This window comes from Balaenoptera borealis (genome assembly GCF_965194805.1).
Source record: "Balaenoptera borealis genome assembly, chromosome: 14".
Classification (NCBI taxonomy): Eukaryota; Metazoa; Chordata; class Mammalia; order Artiodactyla; family Balaenopteridae; genus Balaenoptera; species Balaenoptera borealis.
In genome coordinates, this window is record NC_138875.1 from 16,035,254 (window position 1) to 16,057,450 (window position 22,197).

A 22,197-nucleotide genomic window follows, 5' to 3' on the forward strand; every position below is an offset into this window, starting at 1 on the left:
ATTCATAGTGTGAATGAAAGATTTCTGTGTGTCTAAATGATTTGCAGAATTCACTTGATGCTGGAGAAAGTAGATAAAGTAGATTTTGCTGTGCTCAAAAATCAAAGTAGATTTTTGAATGAATGTCTGTTTTATTTTATTTTTCTTAGACCACAAAGTATTAAAGAGGCTAAGAAAACACAGCAGGAAGCAAAAAAAAAAGTTTTACTCTATTACTTATTTGGGGCTGTATTTGAAAAAGATGCAATTGAATTAATGGGAATAATTAATGTACAAATATGTTTTGCTTGATATATGAATTTATTATATTTATAATTTTAAAGGGTTCCAAATGGGCTTTGAACTGATGCTATGCTATGACCAAGATTTGATTTTTGTAAATAAATACCGAAGAAAAGTTATTTATCAATTATTTTTACTCAGCCTCTGTTCTCCCTTCTCCCAACTTTGTGGTTGGGACCTAGTATTGTTTTTATAGAAGACTAGATATACTCCAAAGAAAATTAAGTATTCCCAAATGCATTCAAAGTTATTGAACTGCCTTTGTGAAAAAGTAAAAATTTAATATATTGATTTCTAAAGACCCAGTCATAAAATAGCCTAAAAATCTAAAAATCTCCAGATCCGAGGTAGTTTTTTCCTGAGCAAATTGTTCTGTTCCACCGGCCAAATTAGCCATATAAAGGTCACGTTTATACTTTACTTCTTTGCAGGAGTGCCAGCTTTATCCGTTTTGGTTGTTTAACACACCAGTGACCACAGATTCATGCCCAAGAGGAGTTTATGGAGGCGGTTTGGCCAAAAAGTAATACAAAATTAAGTTATAATGTAAATTTTTCCATGTCAGTAAACATAGCATTTCCCTTTCTACTCATAAAATGCTCTTCCTGACTCAGCTAAGTGCCTTTTCACAGTCGTTTATCCATGTTGAGCATTTCACTGGGCAAATTACTTCAATTATTAAAGGTTGTGTGTGGAGCAGGGGGAAGGGGGGAGCAAAGTGGCCCCAAAAAAGTAAGTGAAGGAGAGGGGGCTATTGACAATGTTAGTTTTCGACCCATCACTGTGGGAGGCAATGCCTAGCTCCCTCAGCTGCCAAAAGTTGAGAGGCGCTCAAGGAAGGAGCCCCCTTTGTCATCCTGAATTCTGAGATGGAGATCCCTGGGGACCAGGAAGCTCACTTGTGTCCTGGCAACGCAGTGAAATAGAACGGGCGGTCCCTGGGACACTCTTGTCTCTGCCAAACTTCTAATGGGACTCTTGCTCACACAGTCACACATTCATGGAGGCACACCCACCTCGCCAGCTATCAGCTCAAGGTCCCATCTGTGGTTTCACACATGACCAAGGCAATTATCTCAGGAGACTGGACATGAATTTTTAAATAGCTTGCATTCTGCAGGTAGAGGGGCCATTTCTCACTCTGCTGTTCTCAGTAGCAGAGCCGACCTCTCACTCAAGGGACAATGTGAGTAGAAGCTATATATTAAATAGTTCTGTGTAGCCCCAAGTTAGAAACAGGATCTCTGTACTTGTGGCATTTATTGACCCTTAACTAAAGCAGGAACGTTTTGCCTCAGGTATAGTGGCATAGTGAGTGTGGGTTTCTTTTACGCATGCAAAAGGTTACTCTCTAACTGTAGGAGATGTCTGTATTTCTTACACATGTACACAGCATAGCCACATTTACAGGAAATGGCTAAATATCATTGCAAATGTGACACCAAAGCATTAGGGGGTCATTGGGAACTGAATCAAATTTTTTATAATATTGCTCAAAAAAAAAAAAAAAAAAAACAGCCCAAGATTGGTGAATCTTTCCATAACTAAGTCAAAAGACATTTAAAATATTTATTCTCAGACATCTGAGGCTCGTGGGAACTTAAAATTTGAAATGGTTAAAAATCCTTGGTTGAAGGTAATATTAATAAATTTGCCCTCTCCTGACTCTTGCCTGATTCACTTACCTTGAAGGTGACTATCAGTAGAAACAGTGACCAGCATCTTATCTTTTAGTATTTTCTCTTCATCTGTGTATTGCTTTTAGCATTCTGAGAAAAATTCCATATCTCTAATTCTACATTACAAGAACAAGGCAAACGTGTAGACTAAACTGAATCCAGGAGTCCTTATTTGCTGTCTTCCTTTCCCACTCTAACAAGGCAAAGCCATCTTGTTCTGATTTGTCTTGAAATAGTACTTACCCAGGCTAAGACTGGAAAGCCCCCAGTTGCTCTACATTTATGGAAGATTCCTAAATTAATCCCAGTTTGGGAGTGGAAAACTGAAAGGGTACCCCAGACTAACTTGAGTCATCTTCAAGGGTCACACTGCCAATCCTTCACCTTGGTTCTGATCTTGCTTTCTTGATCCAATTCAGAGGCGGGGCCGGCCAGTCTGCCCCTCTTAAGTTTCCCTGTAGCCACACGGGGGTAAGATCATCCTCACTCTTAAATCAGAAGTACTGTGTCTGTCCTGCTGCATAGCTGCCCAGCTTCACCCCAGAGAGATTTGCATTGCTCTTTGGGATCATGGGAACTCAAGTGTACAGTATGGAAATGTATTCTTAGGTTCTGATAGTTAAGACTCTTCCTGACCAGGAATCAGCACTAAGCATAAAGGGTGAGCTCCATGATGGTAGTGAGTTTGGTCACTGTTTTGTTCACTGAAATGTCCCAAGCCCTTGGAATAGAACTGGTCACATAATAGGCACTCAATAATTGAATGAGTAAATAGCCATATGGTACTAGATAACTAGATTAAGTCCTCTCCCTTTTTTTCTTAATGAGTCTGGCTAAAGGTTTGTCAATTTTGTTTATCTTCTCAAAGAACCAGCTTTTAGTTTCACTAATCTTTGCTATTGTTTTCTTCATCTCTATTTCATTTACTTCTGCTCTGATCTTTATGATTTCTTTCCTTCTACTAACTTTAGGTTTTGTTTGTTCTTCTTTTCTCTAGTTGCTTTAGGTGTAAGGCTAGGTTGTTTATTTGAGATTTTTGTTTCCTGAGGTAAGATTGTATTGCTATAAACTTCCCTCTTAGAACTGCTTTTGCTGTGAATTCCAGGTACAGTCATGTATGATTCTAATAATCATTGGTCTCAACTACTTTATGGCCTTCATTGTCATAAGTACATTCCTTGGTTCCCCTCACATACCACCTTTCCACTAGGAAATTGCTACCCATTGCTCTTCTGGCCCTGGGGATGGATTGGTTTATGCTAAACTGTCCAGGCTTTGCATTCGGCTTCCCTTGTGAATGCTGGTGATTCAGATACAACCTTGGCCTTGCCGGTGCCTTATCAGCTCTCACAAACTGCTAACTAGATCCAGGAAGATCTTACCACATCCCCCTGGCATTCAAGACCTTCCACAATATTGCTTCTATTTACCTCTGAGAGGCAAAGCAGACATACACACTGGCTACCTTATCTGGAAAAGAAAGACTTTTCTCAGACAGAATGTGTTTTTTCCATCTTCTGGCCTGGAACGCCCTCACTCGGCTTGTTGCTAGCTCAGCTCACCTAGTCTTTCAAGGCCAAGGTGCAGGTCCTTCAAATTGTACTTCCCCTAAAGCACTTTCCTCATCCCTAACTACGATTTCTCCTTCCAGAGAAACAGCATTCTTGTCCTCATTCTTTGTATAGTGTGGTGAGCTCTGGACCTGAGTTTGGTTCCTGCCCTACTGCTTTCTGAGTCTGTGCCCTGGGAAAAACTACTTAAGCTCTCCCAGCCCCAGTTTCCTCATCTAAAACAAAATAATAATAATAACAATAATAATAACAACCACCAGCACCTCACAGAGTGTTGTACGGATTAAAGCCTTGCATTAAATGCTCAGGACAGTACCTATTATGCAGTTAACATTTAATAAGTATTTTCGTTTTTTAATTTATTATTTACCTTCTTAATCCATATGTCCTTTCTCCCCATATCAGCCTCCTCTTGGCTGGCTACAAGAGGTGTTAATACCTTTTTTTAATTGAAATTTTTAATGAGATATTGTACGTGCACATATAGTTGTAAGAAATGAGACAGAGAGAGCGCTGTACACTGTGCCCAGCTTCCCCCGATGGTAACATTTGGCAAAACTATAGCATAATTTTCACAACCAAGACATTGACATTGATACCATCTGTTGATCTTATTCAGATTTTCCCAGGTTTACTTGTACTTCTGTGTGTGTGTGTGTGTTTGTGTGTGTGTGTGTGTGTGTGTGTGTAGAAAGATCTACAGAAATGTGCCACTTGTGTAGGCTCATGTGATAAATGCGGTAGGAAAGTTCATCTAAGTGCAGCCGAGTAGCTAGTCAGGCAGTGTAATAACACGGTATATGGCAGCTTGAAATGTGCATGGCCACCCAGTGACAGGCAGGGCACAGAGTAGGTCTCCAGTAAAATTCTTTTAAAGCATAGGAAAATATAAGCCGATAATCTAAACCTTCTTGCAATATAGTTTTCATATCTGGGACAGAACAATCTGAGATTCGAATTCATCTGCATAAGAAAATGCATCACCCCAAATAACAGCTGTTAGCACTGACTCAGGAAGGCGGATAAGCCAGCTTTCTGCTGACGATGGGAAGGGCTGAAGTTTATAATCACTCAACTCTCAGAACTTGGCAGTCACGCCCCTTGTCAGCACTACTCCACGGCTGACCCAGGGAGTAACACAAACATTTGCTTTGTTTTTAATCACAAAGCCCACTGTGCCACTTCTGCCTAAACCCATTACCATCCTGGACCTGCGTGATCGCTGCTCACTGCAGCGTTGTACTCAGTCGGTGTTAAATAATCAACGGCCATCATCAAAAAATCTACAAACAATAAATGCTGGAGAGGGTGTGGAGAAAAAGGAACCCTCTTGCACTGTTGGTGGGAATGTAAATTGATACAGCCACTATGGAGAACAGTAGGGAGGTTCCTTAAAAAACTAAAAATAGAACTACCATACGACCCAGCAATCCCACTACTGGGCATATACCCTGAGCAAACCATAATTCAAAAAGAGTCGTGTACCACAATGTTCACTGCAGCTCTATTTACAATAGCCAGGACATGGAAGCCACCTAGGTGTCCATTGACAGATGAATGGATAAAGAAGATGTGGCACATATATACAATGGAATATTACTCAGCCATAAAAAGAAACGAAATTGAGTTATTTGTAGTGAGGTGGATAGACCTAGAGTCTGTCATACAGAGTGAAGTAAGTCAAAAAGAGAAAAACAAATACCATATGCTAACACATATATATGGAATCTAAAAAAAAAAAAAATGGTCATGAAGAACCTAGGGGCAGGATGGGAATAAAGACGCAGACCTACTAGAGAATGGACTTGAGGACACGGGGAGGGGGAAGGGTAAGCTGAGACAAAGTGAAAGCGTGCCATGGACATACATACACTACCAAATGTAAAACCAAAAGCTAGTGGGAAGCAGCCACGTAGCACAGGGAGATCAGCTGGTGCTTTGTGACCACCTAGAGGGGTGGGACAGGGAGGGTGGGAGGGAGGGAGAGGCAAGAGGGAAGAGATATGGGGATATATGTATATGTATAGCTGATTCACTTTGTTATACAGCAGAAACTAACACACCATTGTAAAGCAATTATACTCCAATAAAGATGTTAAAAAAAAAAAAATCAACGGAAGCTCGTTAGTACCTACAGCCTTGCTACTCACCTTGTGGTCTGCAGACCAGCTTGGCAAAATGCAGAATCTCAAGCCCCGCCCCAGTCTTGCTGAGTCAGAATTTGCAATTTTAGCCCAATTCTTAGGAGATTTGTATGCACACTAAAGTTCCAAAAGTCCTGGTCTGCAAGAAGAGATCTTTCCCACTGAGACCGTAAGGCAATGGTCTCAACCCTGCTGTACCTGGGATCACCTTGGACCTTAAACCATTCTGATGCCTGAGTACTGCCCCCGTGCCTCACTCCCCTTACAAGATTCTGATGTAATTTGTCTGCAGTGTGGCTTGGGCACTGAGGGTTTTAAAAGCTCCCAAATGATTCTCTGAACCTGTAAGATTGAGAATCTTAGCTGTGCTTTAGAACCATCCCTGCTTTTCAAAATATACAGGTGCCCAAGCCCCACCCCCAGATGTCCTGATTTTGGTGGTTCTAAGGCCCTCAGGGAGTGGAATGCAAGTGTCACCCTGGGGGTTCCAGGTCCCACACCGGCAGAGCAGGGCCACCTTTCCTGAGAGGTTGTACCCCTCATGAAAGCGCTCCCTCAAGGATTCTGGAGCCCCTTGTGCCTGATTTCCTGCAATCTTAGCCAAGGAACAAAGTGCCAGGTTATTCAATACTACTTTTCAAATCGAGGCAGTGGGCATTCTCCACAGATAAGTTGTTTCTGCTCTGGTGCAGTGTATGCATTCCTGCAACACCTCACATTCTGCAAAATCACAGCTAAAATATTAGGCCTTCTGGGGAAATTAGTATTCCCTGCAGGTTATTTCATAAACAGACCATTTAAAAACTAGAGACAAAAGCAAAAAATGAATGCAAGAAGTTCCCTTGGACCACCCAGGGAGGCGGCTCAGGTTGGCTGAAGGCCTCCACGGCAGAGATTAAATATACACAAGGTCACTGAGTGGAAGTGCTGGCAGCCCTTTAGTCAGGGCAGCTGGAGGCTGAGACGCAAAAACAGAAATGGGTCTCTGTGGAGCCGTCTGTGAAGCTGGGCCTGGGCGGTGCCACCTGCCTTCAAATGACCCAGGCCTGGAGTGTGCCTCTGAAGAGGGAGGAGCACTGGGGCAGGCTTCTTTTTTTTTTTTTAATTTTATTTATTTTTAAATTGAGGTCTAGTTGATTTACAATGTTGTGTTAATTTCTGCTGTACAGCAAAGTGACTCAGTTATACATATATCTATATATTTTTATTCAGATTCTTTCCCATTATAGTTCTTACAAGAGATTGAATATAGTTCCCTGTGCTCTACAGTAGGACCTTGCTGTTTATCCATTCTATGTGTAATAGTTGGCATCTCCCAACCCCAGTTCCTCAGTCCATCCCTCCCCCACCCCCCCAGGCTTCATTTTTAATTTTGTTAAAATACGACTAAAAAGGGTCCCTGCTGCCAATGCAAAAGCTGAGTTAAAGGCTATTCCCTTTACTGCTCAAGATTCTATAGTTTACTCCAGCTATTTAGGGGCCATTAACCTAGGAAAAATTGCCCACGAACCAGTGCAGCATCTACGTTAATACTGATGTCATTCCCTAGTGACTGATTTCATCGGGCTACCTCATTACAGAACACGTGTTATAGAGTCCCCCTGTGCTACGGGGGCACAAAGGCCTCCTGCTCAGGGGCTCCAAGTCCTCAGGGCACTGCCTCCAAGTGGGGGCCGGGATGACTTGCGCTGGAATCACCTGCTAAGGTGCTTGTTTAAAGATACAGATCTCTGAATTTTACCCAAGACTTGTTGTATCTGCACCTTTAATTAGCTCTCTAAGTGATTCTCCTGAGCAGAATTTAAGCCATGGGCTTAACTAGAATGAGACCTAGTGTGAATACTACAACTTGGGGCGTTCCTGTAAAGAATCACAGAATTTTGGAAACAACAGGAAGTTTAGGGCTTGTCAAGTGTAACCCCTTTGCCCTAAGAGGAAAAAACCTCATGACTTGGACTTTTCTCTGCTTTCTAGTTGGCTTGCTATAAATGCAGCTTGGGCTTCACCTGTCCAGCCACTGAAATAAATACAGATCCTGATTTATTGTAACTAATCCAAAACAGGTGTGCCATCTACAGCTGAGTTTTATTTTGAGGAGTAGGGCCGGGACAAGAATTTGGGTGGCAGCAGGAGAGGCTGGTGAGAGAAGGGTCCTTTGGCTGCGAGGATGGGCTTTAGTCCCTGTAGCAAATCTCTCATCACTGCCTTGGGTGGGAGCTGAGTGCCAGAGACATGCCTTATTGGTCTTTTTTTTTTTGCTATGACTGAAAGTGAACTTGCTTCACTGAAATGGGACCGAAAAAATATTGGGTTAACCAACCATCTATCAATATGAATGCTAAAGCTATGATAATCAGAACAGTGCGGTAGTAGCCCCAAACAGATAAATAGATAAACCAAAGTGAGTTGAGAGAACAGAATCAGACCTAAGAATATATTGGAATTTGGTTTAAGATAGAAATAGCCAAGTTTTAGGGAAGAAGCAAAATCTTCAAAGTTGACACAACTAGCCATCCGTGTGGGGAAAAAAATAAGACCAATGGACCTCAAATAAACTCCAGATGGAGCTTTTTAAAAAAATTAATTAATTAATTAATTTCTTTATTTATTTTTGGCTGCATTGGGTCTTTGTTGCTGCATGCGGGCTTTCTTTTGTGGCGAGCGGGGGCTGTTCTTTGTTGCGGTGCGCCGGCTTCTCATTGCGGTGGCTTCTCTTGTTGCGGCGCACGGGTTCTAGGCATGTGAGCTTCAGTAGTTGTGGCGTGAGGGCTTCAGTAGTTGTGGCTCATGGGCTGTAGAGCACAGGCTCAGTAGTTGTGGCACACGGGCTTAGTTGCTCCATGGCATGTGGGATCTTTCTGGACCAGAGCTCAAACCCGTGTCCCCTGCATTGGCAGGCGGATTCTTAACCACTGCACAGCCAGGGAAGCCCCAGATGGATCTTTGAGTTAAATATAAAAAAACACAAACTATAAACTACTGGAAAAAGTATTGGAAACTATTTTTATGACCTTGAAAGCCACAAGATCTTCTTGGGATGTAAAGAACATCAACAACAACAACAGAGACAAAAAATGTGATAGTTTTGATTACATCAAATTAAAAATTTTATATAACAACAAATACTGTAAACAAAATTAAACGAAAGTGACGCACCAGGAAAAATATGTCAAACGTGTAAGAGACAAAGATTAATTTCCAAGGCATATAAAAAACAAATAGATAAGGAAAGTACCCTTAACAACTGAAATTTTAAAAAGGTAAAAGTAAATAAATATGAACTTCATAGAAGAGAGAATATAAATGGTTATTAAACATATGAGAAGATGTACAATCTTGTGAGTAATTAGGAAAATATAAATTTAAACGATGTAACATTTTCACCCATCAGACAGACAAAAGATTTAAAGGCTGATAACATCGAGTTATTGAGATTATGGAGAAATGGGTTCACTGCCAGCAAGAATGTAATTTGGTGCTATCTTTTAACATGAAGAAGGGCAGCAGTGTCACTTTTCGGTATCTACTCTCAAGAAGAGCTTACACACGGGCCCCAGGAGGCCTGTGTACCATAATATGTTTTGCAGAATTGTTTGTCTAAGGAAACAGTTATGCAGAAACAGCTAAATAAAATGTGGCCTGTTCAGATGATGGGCATCTCAAAACATAATATAAAGAGAAAGGTATAGTGCAGCATGATCCATGGAACATGATACCATTTATGCCCTCCAAACTAACCCAGAATAGTGTATGTTCTTATGCATACATATATATACACATAAAATTATTTTTTTTAAGTCTGGAAGGATACACACCAAAATGATAATGGTGACTAACTCTAGGGAGGGAAATAGGAATATTGCATTCAGAAGGGTGATTAGTAATGTAATATTTTAAAAGGAAACTGTATTCATTTATTACCTGTATTATTGAAAACTAGTGGTGTTTAGAATTTAATTTAATTTTAATTTCTTTTTTTACATCTTTATTGGAGTATAATTGCTTTACAATGGTGTGTTAGTTTCTGCTGTATAACAAAGTGAATCAGCTATATGTATACATATATCCCCATATCCCCTCCCTCTTGAGCTTCCCACCCTCCCTATCCCACCCCTGTAGGTGGTCACAAAGCACCGAGCTGATCTCCCTGTGCTATGCAGCTGCTTCCCCCTAGCTATCTATTTTACATTTGGTAGTGTATATATGTCCATGCCACTCTCTCACTTTGTCCCAGCTTACTCTTCCCCCTCCCCGTGTCCTCAAGTCCATTCTCTACATCTGTGTCTTTGTTCCTGTCCTGCCCCCAGATTCATCAGAACCATTTTTTTAAAAAAGTTTTAGATTACATATAAATGTGTTAGCATACAGTATTTGTTTTTCTCTTTCTGACTTACTTCAATCTGTATGACAGACTCTAGGTCCGTCCACCTCACTACAAATAACTCAATTTTGTTTCTTTTTATGGCTGAGTAATATTCCATTGTATATATGTGCCACATCTTTATCCATTCATCTGTTGATGGACACTTAGGTTGCTTCCATGTCCTGGCTATTGTAAATAGTGCTGCAATGAACATTGTGGTACATGTCTCTTTTTGAATTATGGTTTGCTCAGGGTATATGCCCAGTAATGGGATTGCTGGGTCATATGGTAGTTTTATTTTTAGTTTTTTAAGGAACCTCCATACTGTTCTCCATAGTGGCTGTATCAATTTACATGCCCACCAACAGTGCAAGAGGATTCCCTTTTCTCCACACCCTCTCCAGCATTTATTGTTTGTAGATTTTTTGATGATGGCCATTCTGACCTGTGTGAGGTGATACCTTATTGTGGTTTTGATTTGCATTTCTCTAATAATTAGTGATGTTGAGCATCTTTTCATGTGCCTCTTGGCCATCTGTGTGTCTTCTTTGGAGAAATGTCTATTTAGGTCTTCTGCCCATTTTTGGATTGGGTTGTTTGTTTTTTTGATATTGAGCTGCATGAGCTGGTTGTATATTTTGGAGATTAATCCTTTGTCATTTGCTTCACTTGCAGGTATTTTCTCCGATTCTGAGGGTTGTCTTTTCATTTTGTTTACGGTTTCCTTTGCTGTGCAAAAGCTTTTAAGTTTCATTAGGTCCCATTTCTTTTTATTTCCAATACTGTAGGAGGTGGGTCAAAAAGGATCTTTCTGTGATATATGTCATAGAGTAAAACTAGTGGGTTTTTTTGTTTTTGTTTTTTAAAAAATTTACTTATTATTTATTTATTATTATTTATTTTTGGCTGTGTTGGGTCTTCGTTTCTGTGCGAGGGCTTTCTCTAGTTGCAGCAAGCCGGGGCCACTCTTCATCAGGCTCAGTAGCTGTGGCTCACGGGCCTAGTTGCTCCGCAGCATGTGGGATCTTCCCAGACCAGGGCTCGAACCCGTGTCCCCTGCATTGGCACGCAGATTCTCAACTGCTGTGCCACCAGGGAAGCCCAAAACTAGTGTTTTGAAAAGGAAAACAGACTGGGGCCTAGGAATCCTCGATTCTAGTCCTGGTTCTGCCAGTGACCAGCTGCACGTCCTTGTGTCATTTCTCCTCCTCTTGAGGCCTCTTTCCTCAGTGTGAACTGAAGGGATTCAACAAGAAGATCTCTGTTTCCCAGGCACTAAAGTCCTGTGAGTCCTTAATTCAAAAAAATACCAAAAAAAAAATATCAGCTACCAAAAAAAAATATCAAATAAAATGGAAGGAAATGTGGATCTCAAGGTGAGGAAAGTCTGTCTAAGCGTAAAGGGAAAGAAAAATGGATAAATCTGACAATGTTCGAGGTAATTAGGTTTAGATGAGTTCGTGAGGGTGGACCCCCCCACAGTGGGATTAGAGACCTTATAAGAAAAAGAGGAGAGACCATGGGGAGGCAGCTGTACTGTATGCAGGCCAGAAGGAGAGCTCTCACCAGGAACCGAGTTGGTTCTCCAGATCTATGAGAAATAAAATTCTGGTGTATGGAATATTACTCAGCCATAAAAAGAAACGAAATTGAGTTATTTGTAGTGAGGTGGATGGACCTAGAGTCTGTCATACAGAGTGAAGTAAGTCAGAAAGAGAAAAACAAATACCGTGTGCTAACACATATATATGGAATCTAAGAAAAAAAAAAAAGGTCATAAAGAACCTAGGGGCAGGACAGGAATAAAGACGCAGACCTACTAGAGAATGGACTTGAGGATACGGGGAGGGGGAAGGGTAAGATGGGACAAAGTGAGAGAGTGGCATGGACATATATACACTACCAAATGTAAAATAGATGCTAGTAGGAAGCAGCCGCATAGCACAGGGAGATCAGCTGGTGCTTTGTGACCACCTAGAGGGGTGGGATAGGAAGGGTCGGAGGGAGGGAGATGCAAGAGGGAAGAGGTATGGGGATATATGTATATGTATAACTGATTCACTTTGTTATACAGCAGAAACTAACACACCATTGTAAAGCAATTATACTCCGATAAAGATGTTTAAAAAAAAAAATTCTGGTGTTTAAGCCACCCAGTCTATGGTATTTTGTTAGAGCAGTCTAAGCTGACTAAGATATTAAGTCACCCTCAGAATTCACAGCCCCAGGTAATTTGGGAGCCATTTGGTGCACTAATGTCGTAAATTACTAATGATCATCCCTATAGTTTAAAATAGCTTCTATTTGTATCTGATTTATACCAGAGGTTAGTCTATTCACTGGGAAGCTGTGTTCTTATGAATGGTGATTTTGATATTTTTGTGTTCATTGCATGGCAGGTATATGACACTGTAGTAAGGCATTTTTCTGAAACGGAATTGTTACTTACCAAAACTAAGCAATAAGGAATAAGCCATATCAGTCAGTTGTGTAGTTAGAAGATGACATTGACTTGGAGGTACACTTCTTGATCATCATCTCAGCTTCTATACTTGGTCAAAAGTTTGCACTGCCTGTGGGGAGAAACAGAAGTGTCTCCTCATCCACAAAAATAATCACCCTTTATTGAGTGTCTTCATGTTCCTAGTGCTGTACGAATGCCCCGCGTTTGCTATTTCCTTCAATCCTTGTAATAAAAGTGTGAGCCGGCCCACAAGGCTCAAAGATGTTAATTAACAGGAACACGGCACGTTTATTTTAAGTGGGAAAAATGGAATTCAGATTCCCTAAGGCAATCAGGTCAACACACCACAAACTGAAACTGCTGCTGCTGCTACTGCTGAGGGCCACCGAAGTTTGAGAAAAGAGCCGGGATCGTTCAGGAAAAAGAACCCCATTAACTGGTTCCAAAATCCAGATTGTGTATGAAATTATCTAATCGTCCCCAAGGCAGATTTGGATTATGCCTGCCCCCTAGCTCCTCAGTCACCTGGGCTCATCTGCCCCCCAGGTCACTCCCTCTGCTTTGTCCTACAGCTCTTCATGCAGAGCCTCTCCCGTCCATCACCCTGGACTAGATGCACACTATCCTGATTCCTCTGCCCTGCTGGACTGTGAATTCCTCACGGTCAGCGGTGAGCCTTACTGAGCACACAGTACCCACTCCTTAGAAGAGCTCAATAGGGCTTCCCTGGTGGCGCAGTGGTTGAGAATCTGCCTGCCAATGCAGGGGACACGGGTTCGAGCCCTGGTCTGGGAAGATCCCACAGGCCGCGGAGCAACTGGGCCCGTGAGCTACGATTACTGAGCCTGCGCGTCTGGAGCCTGTGCTCCGCGACAAGAGAGGCCGCGACAGTGAGAGGCCCGCGCACCGCGATGAAGAGTGGCCCCCGCTTGCCGCAACTAGAGAAAGCCCTCGCACAGAAACGAAGACCCAACACAGCCATAAATAAATAAATTAATTAATTAAAAAAAGAAAAAAAAAAAGAAGAGCTCAATAAATGTTGAATTGAACATTGCCCTGTGATCTGAAAGGCCCATGTACAAAAGGGGTTATCAATCCAGCAAGCGTGACAAGCACTCCAGAAACATTGTCAACCAAAATAATATGAAAAGATTTGAACTGTGATCATTCATTTCAAATGATATGAAGGTATAAATATGGAAAAGTAGTGCTTTAGTTTACTACTAGGGTTGCCATCATAAAATACCACAGACTGAATGGTTTAAACAACAGAAATTTATTTTCTCGAAGTTCTGGAGGCTAGAAGGGCAAGGGCAAGGGGTCAGCAGAGCTGGCTAGTTCTCAGGCCTTTCTCCTTGGCTTGAGGTGGCTGCCTTCTCACTGGGCATTCGTGCGGTCATCTCTCTGTGGGTGCACGTGTCTGCTGTCTGTCTATATCCTAATCTCCTCTTATAATGACACCAGTCATATTGGATTAAGGGCCACCCTAATGACCTTACTTTACCTTATTCACCTCTTTAAAGGCCCTGTTTCCAAGTACAGTCACATTCTGAGCTTCAACACATGAATTTGGGGGTGGGGAAATAATTCAGCCTATAACACATAGTTTCTAAATCTATCACTGACCGTTTTGGGGCACAAGTCACTGAGAATTAGGATCTGGAAAGTCAGCATTTTAACTACCTCAAAACTCTGATTGGGAAAATTCCACAATTCTGGAAAAGCAAGCACACCCCAATTTCTTCTCCCTGTGGAATGAGGATGCTGGCCGAGGGACCACCCAGCAGATTGCCCAGGTTCAGTTGACAGTGTGGTAGGCAGAACAATGCCCCCGAAAGATTAGGTCCATGCCCTAGTCCCCAGAACCCGTGGATATGTTACCTTACATGGCAAAAGGGACTTCGCAAATGTGAATAAGTTAAAGGTTTTGAGATGGGAGACTACCCTGGATTTCCCAGGGGTCCAAATGTAGTCACAGAAGTCCTTCTAAGTGAGAGAGGGAGGGAGAAGAGTCAGAGAGAGATTGGAAGATGCTGTGCTGCTGGCTTTGAAGATGGAGGAATGGGGCATGAGGCAAGGAAAGCGGGCAGCCTCTAGAAGCTGGAAAAGGCAAGGGATTTCTTCTCTGGAGCTTCTGGAAGGAATGCAGCCCTGCCGATAACTTGATTTTAGCCCAGTGAGATCCATGTCTGACTTCTGACTTCCAGAACTGTAAGATAATCAATTCGTATCTTTTTAAGTGACTAAGTTTGTGGTAATTAGTTACAGCAGCTATAAAAAACTAATGCAGACAGAAAGGATAATTTTTAAAACAAAGCACCTCAGAGCAAGTCAGGATATTCCTTAGGTTTTTACTTCAGACATCAGAGAAGGAGCCCATTTATGACACAGACTATGCAAATTCTAGTTGTCTTTGGCTTCAAAATCTGACACGGAAGAGAAAACAACAAGAAAAATGGCAATTCTACCCAGAACGAGGCCAGCTTCATTTAAAGTAAGTATGTTGGGAATTCCCTGGCGGTCCAGTGGTTAGGACTCGACACTTCCACTGCAGGGGGCCGGGGTCTGATCCCTGGTCGGGGAACTAGGATCCCACAAGCTGCGCGGCCAAAAAATTAATAACAATAAAAAATAAATAAATAAAGTATAACATTTTGGAACTCAGGGAGCCTCAGGGAGAAAGGACAGAGTCATGGACTCCACATCTAATCCACTCTAGAATTAGGATGCCTCGAATGTCTCCATGTCCGCACTGGTGTCCAGAGGAGCTCCTGGCCTGAGAATGCCTGTGAAGTGGCTGGACTCCAGGAGAAAGCGTCCTGGGAAGGTCATGCCCAGAACATACCTTCTGACCGCAGGGCAGTCAGACAGGCTGGGATGGTGCAAAGGAGGCTGGGAAACTCTGAGCAGCCTCTGGTGCAGGGTTTCCCAAACTCGACGCTGCTGACATTTGCGCTGGATAATCCTTTATTATGTGCAGCTGTCCTGTGCATTGTAGGATGTTTAGCAGCGTCTCTGGCCAGTAACAATCTCTACCTCTCATCTCTACCCCAGCTGGCAACCAAGAATGTCTCCGGGCAGTGCCCAATGTCCCCTGGGGGGTGGGGTGGGGTGCAGCATAAATCACCCCATGTTGATTAGCTCTGGCTAAGTTCTGTACCCTCACCAGTGACAGCTGGGAAAGAAGCTGTTATTTCATCTAAATCAGTGCTGTCCAGTGGAAATATCATGCAAGCCACATATGTAATTTTGTGTAAGTATGTTCATAAGCTGTGCCACCATTGCCACTATTTAATTCCAGAATATTTTCATCGTCCCCCAAAAAAACCCCATACCCATGAGTAGTCACTTCCTATCCTCCTCTCCACCATCCCTTGGCAAACTCCATTTTCTGTCTCTATAGATTTGCCTATTCTGGATATTTCATATACAGGCACACCTTGTTTTATTGTGCATCACTTTATTGTGCTTTGCAGATACTGGTTTTTATTTTATTTTTTACAAATTGAAGGTTTGTGGCAACCCTGAATTGAGCAAGTCTATTAGCATGATTTTCCCAACAGCAATTGCTCACTTCATGGTTCTGTGTCACATTTTGGTAATTCTTGCAACATTTCAAAGTTTTTCATTATTATTATATTTGTTATGGTGATCTGTGATCAGGGATCTTTGGTGTTACTACTATGACTCGCTGAAGGCTCAGATGGTAGTTAGCATTTTTTAGCAATGAAGTGTTTTGTTTTTTTTTAATTAATTAATTAATTAATTAATTTTTGGCTGCATTGGGTCTTCGTTGCTGCACGTGGGCTTCTCATTGTGGTGGCTTCTCTTGTTGCGGAGCACGGGCTCTAGGCGCACTGGCGTCAGTAGTTGTGGCTCGCTGGTTTCAGTAGTTGTGGCTCACGGGCTCTAGAGCGCAGGCTCAGTAGTTGTGGCACACGGGCTTAGTTGCTCTGCGGCATGTGGGATCTTCCCGGACCAGGGATCGAACCCATGTCCCCTGCATTGGCAGGCGGATTCTTAACCACTGTGCCACCAGGGAACCCCTGAAGTCATTTTGAATTTAGTTATGTGCATTTTTTTTTTAGATATAATGTTACCACACACTTAATAGACAACAGTATAGTGTAAACATAACTTTTACGTGCACTGGGAAACCAAAAATTCATGTGACTTGCTTTATTGTGATATTTGCTTTATTGCAGTGGTCTGGAACTGAACCCGCAATATCTCTGAGGTCTGCCTGTAAATGGAATCATACAATATGTGATTTTTGTCTGCCTTTTTTCAATTAGCATAATATTCTCAAGGCTCATTCATGTTAGAACATCTATCAATACCTCATTCCGTTTCATGGCTGAATAATATTATGTTATATGGATCTACCATACTTATTTTTGTCCATTCATCGGTTGATAGGCATTTGGGCTGTTTCCACTTTGTAGCTATTATGGATAATGCTGCTATGAACATTCGTGTACACGTTTTTGTGTGGACATATGTTTTCAATTCTCTTGGGTAAATAGCTAGGAGTAGAATTGCTGGGTAACTCTATGTCTAACCTTTGGGGAAATATCATATACTGTTTTTCAAAGAAGCTGTACCATTTTCCATTCCCACCAGCAGTGTATGTGGGTAAGCCAGGTATGTAATTTTAATTTATTTTGGAAGCCACATTGTTAAAAAAGTTCAAAGACACAGGTGAAATAAACTTTAATATTATATTTTAGTAACTCAGTGTAACCAAAATATTATCTCAGCATGCCATCCTACAAGTTATTAATGGGATATTTTACTTTTTTTGGTTATAAGTCTTCAAAACCTGGTGTGTATTTTACACTCAATTTGTATGCTAATTACTTATTGGAAATACCTTATCTGTATTGAGATTTCATGAAATTAACAGTTGAAAGAGTAGATTCACATACCCAAATTGTTCTGAACCTACTTAAATTTTTTCCTAACTGAATCACATGTCGTTAAAAATTTTACATGTAAATTAACTAAAGTTAAATAAAAACTTAAATTCAGTTCCTTAGTTGCACCACGCATGCTTCAGGCGCTCACTAGCCACATATGGCTAAAGTCTTCTGGACTGGACAGCCCAGCTCTAAGTTATTTCTGTTGTAATGGTGATTTTTAAAAAGCACACTGCCCCAGGCCTCAACCTTGGTTTTCTTTTCTCTTCTACAGCTGATCCAGTGACAAGATGTAATTTTCTCTCTCTTTTTTAAAACATAGAATTTCTTTTTTGGAGCAGTTTTAGGTTCACAGCAAAATGGAGGGGAAGGTATTGAGATTTCCCATTTACCCCCTGCCCTCCACAACTGTTAACATTCCCCACCCAGAGAGGTACCTTTGTTACAACCGATGAACCTACACCGACACGTGGTTAACACCCAAAGTCCATAGTTGACTTTAGGGTTCACTCTTGGTGGTGCACATTCAATGGGTTTGGACAAATGTATAAATGGCATGTAACCACCATCATAGTACGTAATGCTATTTTAAAGGAAAGGGCTGCTTCCTGTATGTCATATACTCCTTGTTGGAACATGTGGCAAACAGCAGGGATTGTCAGCCCCTGAGCCCCTCCGGCCTTCCACCCCTCACCCCATGCAGACCTTGTTTCTAATGACAAGCCCTAACTGAGGCAGCCCCCCACTGCCAGGACCTTGGCGTCCCACTTGGCATCCTGGCAGCCCTGCAGCTTGTTGGGCAGGCTCCACTGTGTCTCTTGTATCTGAAAACAACATGCCACCCTGCCCCCAAGCCCTCTATCGGGTTGCTATCAAGCTACAGGACAAAAGAGGACACATTCTAGCCGCACTGGAGGTCACAGGCGATCGGGCTTGGGAAATCGGATGTGGAATAGAAAGCTGGGGAGTGGGAGGGGAAGTGGCTTTTCCCTTAAACGTGTTTTTCTCCTGAATTTTCATCCTGAGAAGCCTAAGAGGCTCCTAGTCTGAAGGGGGAGAAACAGCATCACTGTCTCCCCAGAGGCAGGGATCCTACAGCCCCTTCGCTCAAGGATTCCTGGGCTTGCATAGGGCAGTGCTTCTCAAACTGTAACACACACGCACATCACCCGCGGAGCTTGCCTGACAGCAGCTTCTCACTGGGCAGGTCTGGGGAAGGCCTGGGATCATGCATTTCTAACAAACTTCCAGGGGTTTCCAGGGACCACACTTAGAGTAGCGAAGGCTGAAGGCTTTCCCCAGAGAGTAGTCAACGTGCCCCGCCCATCCCTTCCACCCTCCTCCTCCACGCTCAGTCGCCCAATCGCTTAGAATAGCTGATGTTTATTGAATGTAAATATGTGCCCGGGGCTGTGCTTTGCTCATTTAATTATCTCAACAATCCAAGGGGATAAATCCTGCTGGTGTCTGGGCTCTGGGTCAGGATGTGGTGCAGCCTGGCTTTGAACAGATTCGGCCTGACTCCAAGTCCTAATCACGACATTACACAGCTTCCTAATTCCATTTTCGGGCTAAGCCCCTTAACTCTCATTAGAACTAAAATAAACTCTGATAACGGTGGTTGCCTCTGGGGAAGGGGACTTCGTGAAGGGGTAGGAGGAAGACTTATTTGTCACTCTACACCCTTTCACCGGATAACCGTGTGAATTTTGTGCTATGTAGGTATTACCTGTTCAAATAAATTAGTGATTGGTTTAAAAAATAGATAGTTAAAAAACAATAAGCCCATAGCCTTCCTATTCATAGTTAGAACACACACCAGTAACTGGGTCAGTATCAGACCAGTTCTCAAGGGGATCAGATATTTTCCTCCAAATTGGGCACTGAGCATCATGGCTGAGACAGTGAAGGTTCGATCCTTCCCATCCTCTGGGAATACAGAACAAGGCTGGCTTCAACTCTCACCGGATGATAACTGATATAATACTTACCACCTGGGTGGCGAGGACTTTTCCAGAGCTGGTAGACTCTATAGGAACAATTCAATGAGTAGATAATATTGGTTAAAACAGTGCTTTTCAAAGTCATAGGTGAGATTCCTTCCCTTCAGACAACTGGGCATGGGTCTGAATTCCACGGTGCTTATCTTTGTTTTTTTTTTAAGTTTTTAATTATTTATTTATTTATTTTTGGCTGTGTTGGGCCTTCGTTTCTGTGCGAGGGCTTTCTCTAGTTGCGGCAAGCGAGGGCCACTCTTCATCGCGGTGCGCGGGCCTCTCACTGTCGCGGCCTCTCTTGTTGCAGGGCACAGGCTCCAGACGCGCAGGCTCAGTAGTTGTGGCTCACGGGCCTAGTTGCTCCGCGGCATGTGGGATCTTCCCAGACCAGGGCTCGAACCCGTGCCCCCTGCATTGGCAGGCAGACTCTCAAGCGCTGCGCCACCAAGGAAGCCCCCCTTATCTTTGTTCTTTTGTGATATCACACATTAACGAAGAGGAAAGAAATCATGGTGTTAACCAGAAACTGGCTGTTCTCAGCCCTCGTGGGTACCCAGATGCGATTCACTAGCCTCACCGCTAGTCCGCTAACCTCAGCTCACTGCTGTGCTCCTGAAAATGTGAACTTTCACATATATGGTAAAGGAATGCAGGTGAATTACTTTCGAATCCATATAGTGAGTGAATCTAATTGCTAAAAAGTGTTTACAAGAAGAGGCTCTGACCTAACCAGTTTTTACTGAACATGTGAACGTCTAGTGTAATTAGCCATAATGAAGAGTGCCAATAGGAGAGCGTGAATTTGGCTCAGTGGGACATGTTAGGGGAAGGCAAGGTCCAGTTTGGCTGGAAGCTGGTGTATATAGATGAGAATATTAAGAAGATTGGGGCTGGAGCCTCTGGGGGCCCGTATCACTGACCTACGGAATGGGAAGAGACCCAGCTCCGTGCTGGGCAAATAACTAGAATGTTCTGGCTGTGCTCAAAATAACTTTGGATACCTGCACCCTCCCCCCACCCAAAAAAAACCTCCACTAGTCTAAAATTCATTTGCTTCCCACGTATATACAGTAACCACATGGTCCTTCCCCTGTCCCTCCACCTCTCTTCACGTCACTAACAGAAGGGGTATAGGCACGTGTGTACAACAAGACCCAGGGGCCTCACAAACAGGTGGCTGGAATCAAGCCCAGCTCGCCATTACTATAGGGAAATTACCGTAACTCTCCCATTTTGAGCCACACATATGCAGACTGCGGGAAACGTTCACCTGAGTCTGTGGAGGTCCTCCTGCCCTGTTCTGCAGGGTTGTGACATCTGTCCATATACTGTCCTGGTGCTGTTGGTCCACTGAGGTCACTGCTGAGAGGTGACCATTACCCTGGGCCATGCAGCCTCAGGTCTCCTGCTCTTTCTGTGTCATACCAGGGGCCTGATGACCCGTCTTGGGAGATCCCACACAGCTATGTCTGCCGGGGCTCTTGCTGCCTCTCTGGCAGGAGCACTGCCCTTCTCTCCTGGAAGCTGGGAGCAGAGACACACCAGGTGACTCTTTCCTCTCCTTTGCCCCCAGGCCAGCAGATCTCTCTCTCACCAGGGGAAGTCTGTCTCTGCTCAAGATACTCTGTTCATCCAGCAAATACTGATTGAACACCCACTCTATGTTAGAGCTCTTTCTACGTGCCAGGGATGCAACAGTGAGCAAAGTGAAGTCCCCCGCCCCAACCCAGGGTACTTACCTTCTAGTGGGGGGACAGACAATAAACAGAGGTAGCTGTATCATCAGCAGCGATGGTGCTATAGAGACAGACAAGGCAGGACAGAGAGGGAGGGGTGATGCTTTAGGAAGGGGGTCAGGCCTCTCTGAATCTTCTAACTGTTCTGAAAATCCTCTAAATCCCCCTGACATTTTAGGCATTTTGATGCCCAGGAGCTCAGAGTCTAGAATACAGGCTGGTTTTGTTCTCCCCTCACCACATCCCGCCCTGAGGCAGTGAGGAATGACCTCTGCATCTGCTTGACTGGGGAGAGAGCATGAAGGAAATACAAGGAGAAAAGCAACCATGGAGTAAGAGTCCTTCAAGAGCGAGGTGATGGGAAGGGGAGTGAGAGGTGTCCCACCTCTGTCAGGGTCTCCCTGTGTCCTCTCCATCTCCCCATCTCAAATTTCCGAATGGCGGTTCTGCTTGCAAGGGGACTCATGGGGTTGGAGTGTCAGCATAGAGATTGAAGGAGGGCGAGACGGTTTTGAGCTGAGGAATGTGCTTATTCCATGTCCTAACCTGACCTTCGTAATTGTGACTGTGCTGCCCTTTTCAGAGGATCCAGGAACGCAGAGGATTGGCTTGAAAAGATACTGATGGATTTGAACTCAGAGAAAGTCAAAGGTACAAAGCAGCAGGAGGGGCCCCGAGCCCGAGCAAATTGCCGCCACCCCTTACGCTCCCTTATGCCCCAGTTTCTCTTCTCAGGTACCTTCATCACGAAGGGCAAGGGCAGGAATCCTGAAGGCAGGGAAGAAACAGGGAAAGTAGCAGCTGGCTTCTCCTGGGGCGCTTCCAAAGTCATTCTCCTTCCTAGATTTTGAATATCTTCTCCGCAAAAAGGCTCAGATCAGCTCAAACCTCCTCTTTTCTGTGGTCCTTCAAAGTTCTCATCCTCTTGACCTGTCCCTTGCTAAGATCGCACCCTGCAGGGCTCGCATCGTGTGTGGAGCTGGTGTTCTACAAATGTGTGATGGACCAGGCTAGGTAACCACACCCCTCCCCAGCCAGATCC

The 22,197-nt window shown here is 43.3% G+C and overlaps 1 protein-coding gene across 1 annotated transcript in view; it reads left to right on the plus strand.

Moving 5' to 3' along the window:
• The window catches only part of ALPK2 (alpha kinase 2), an 87,211-nt gene that overhangs the window by 2,122 nt on the left and 62,892 nt on the right, over positions 1-22,197 (plus strand).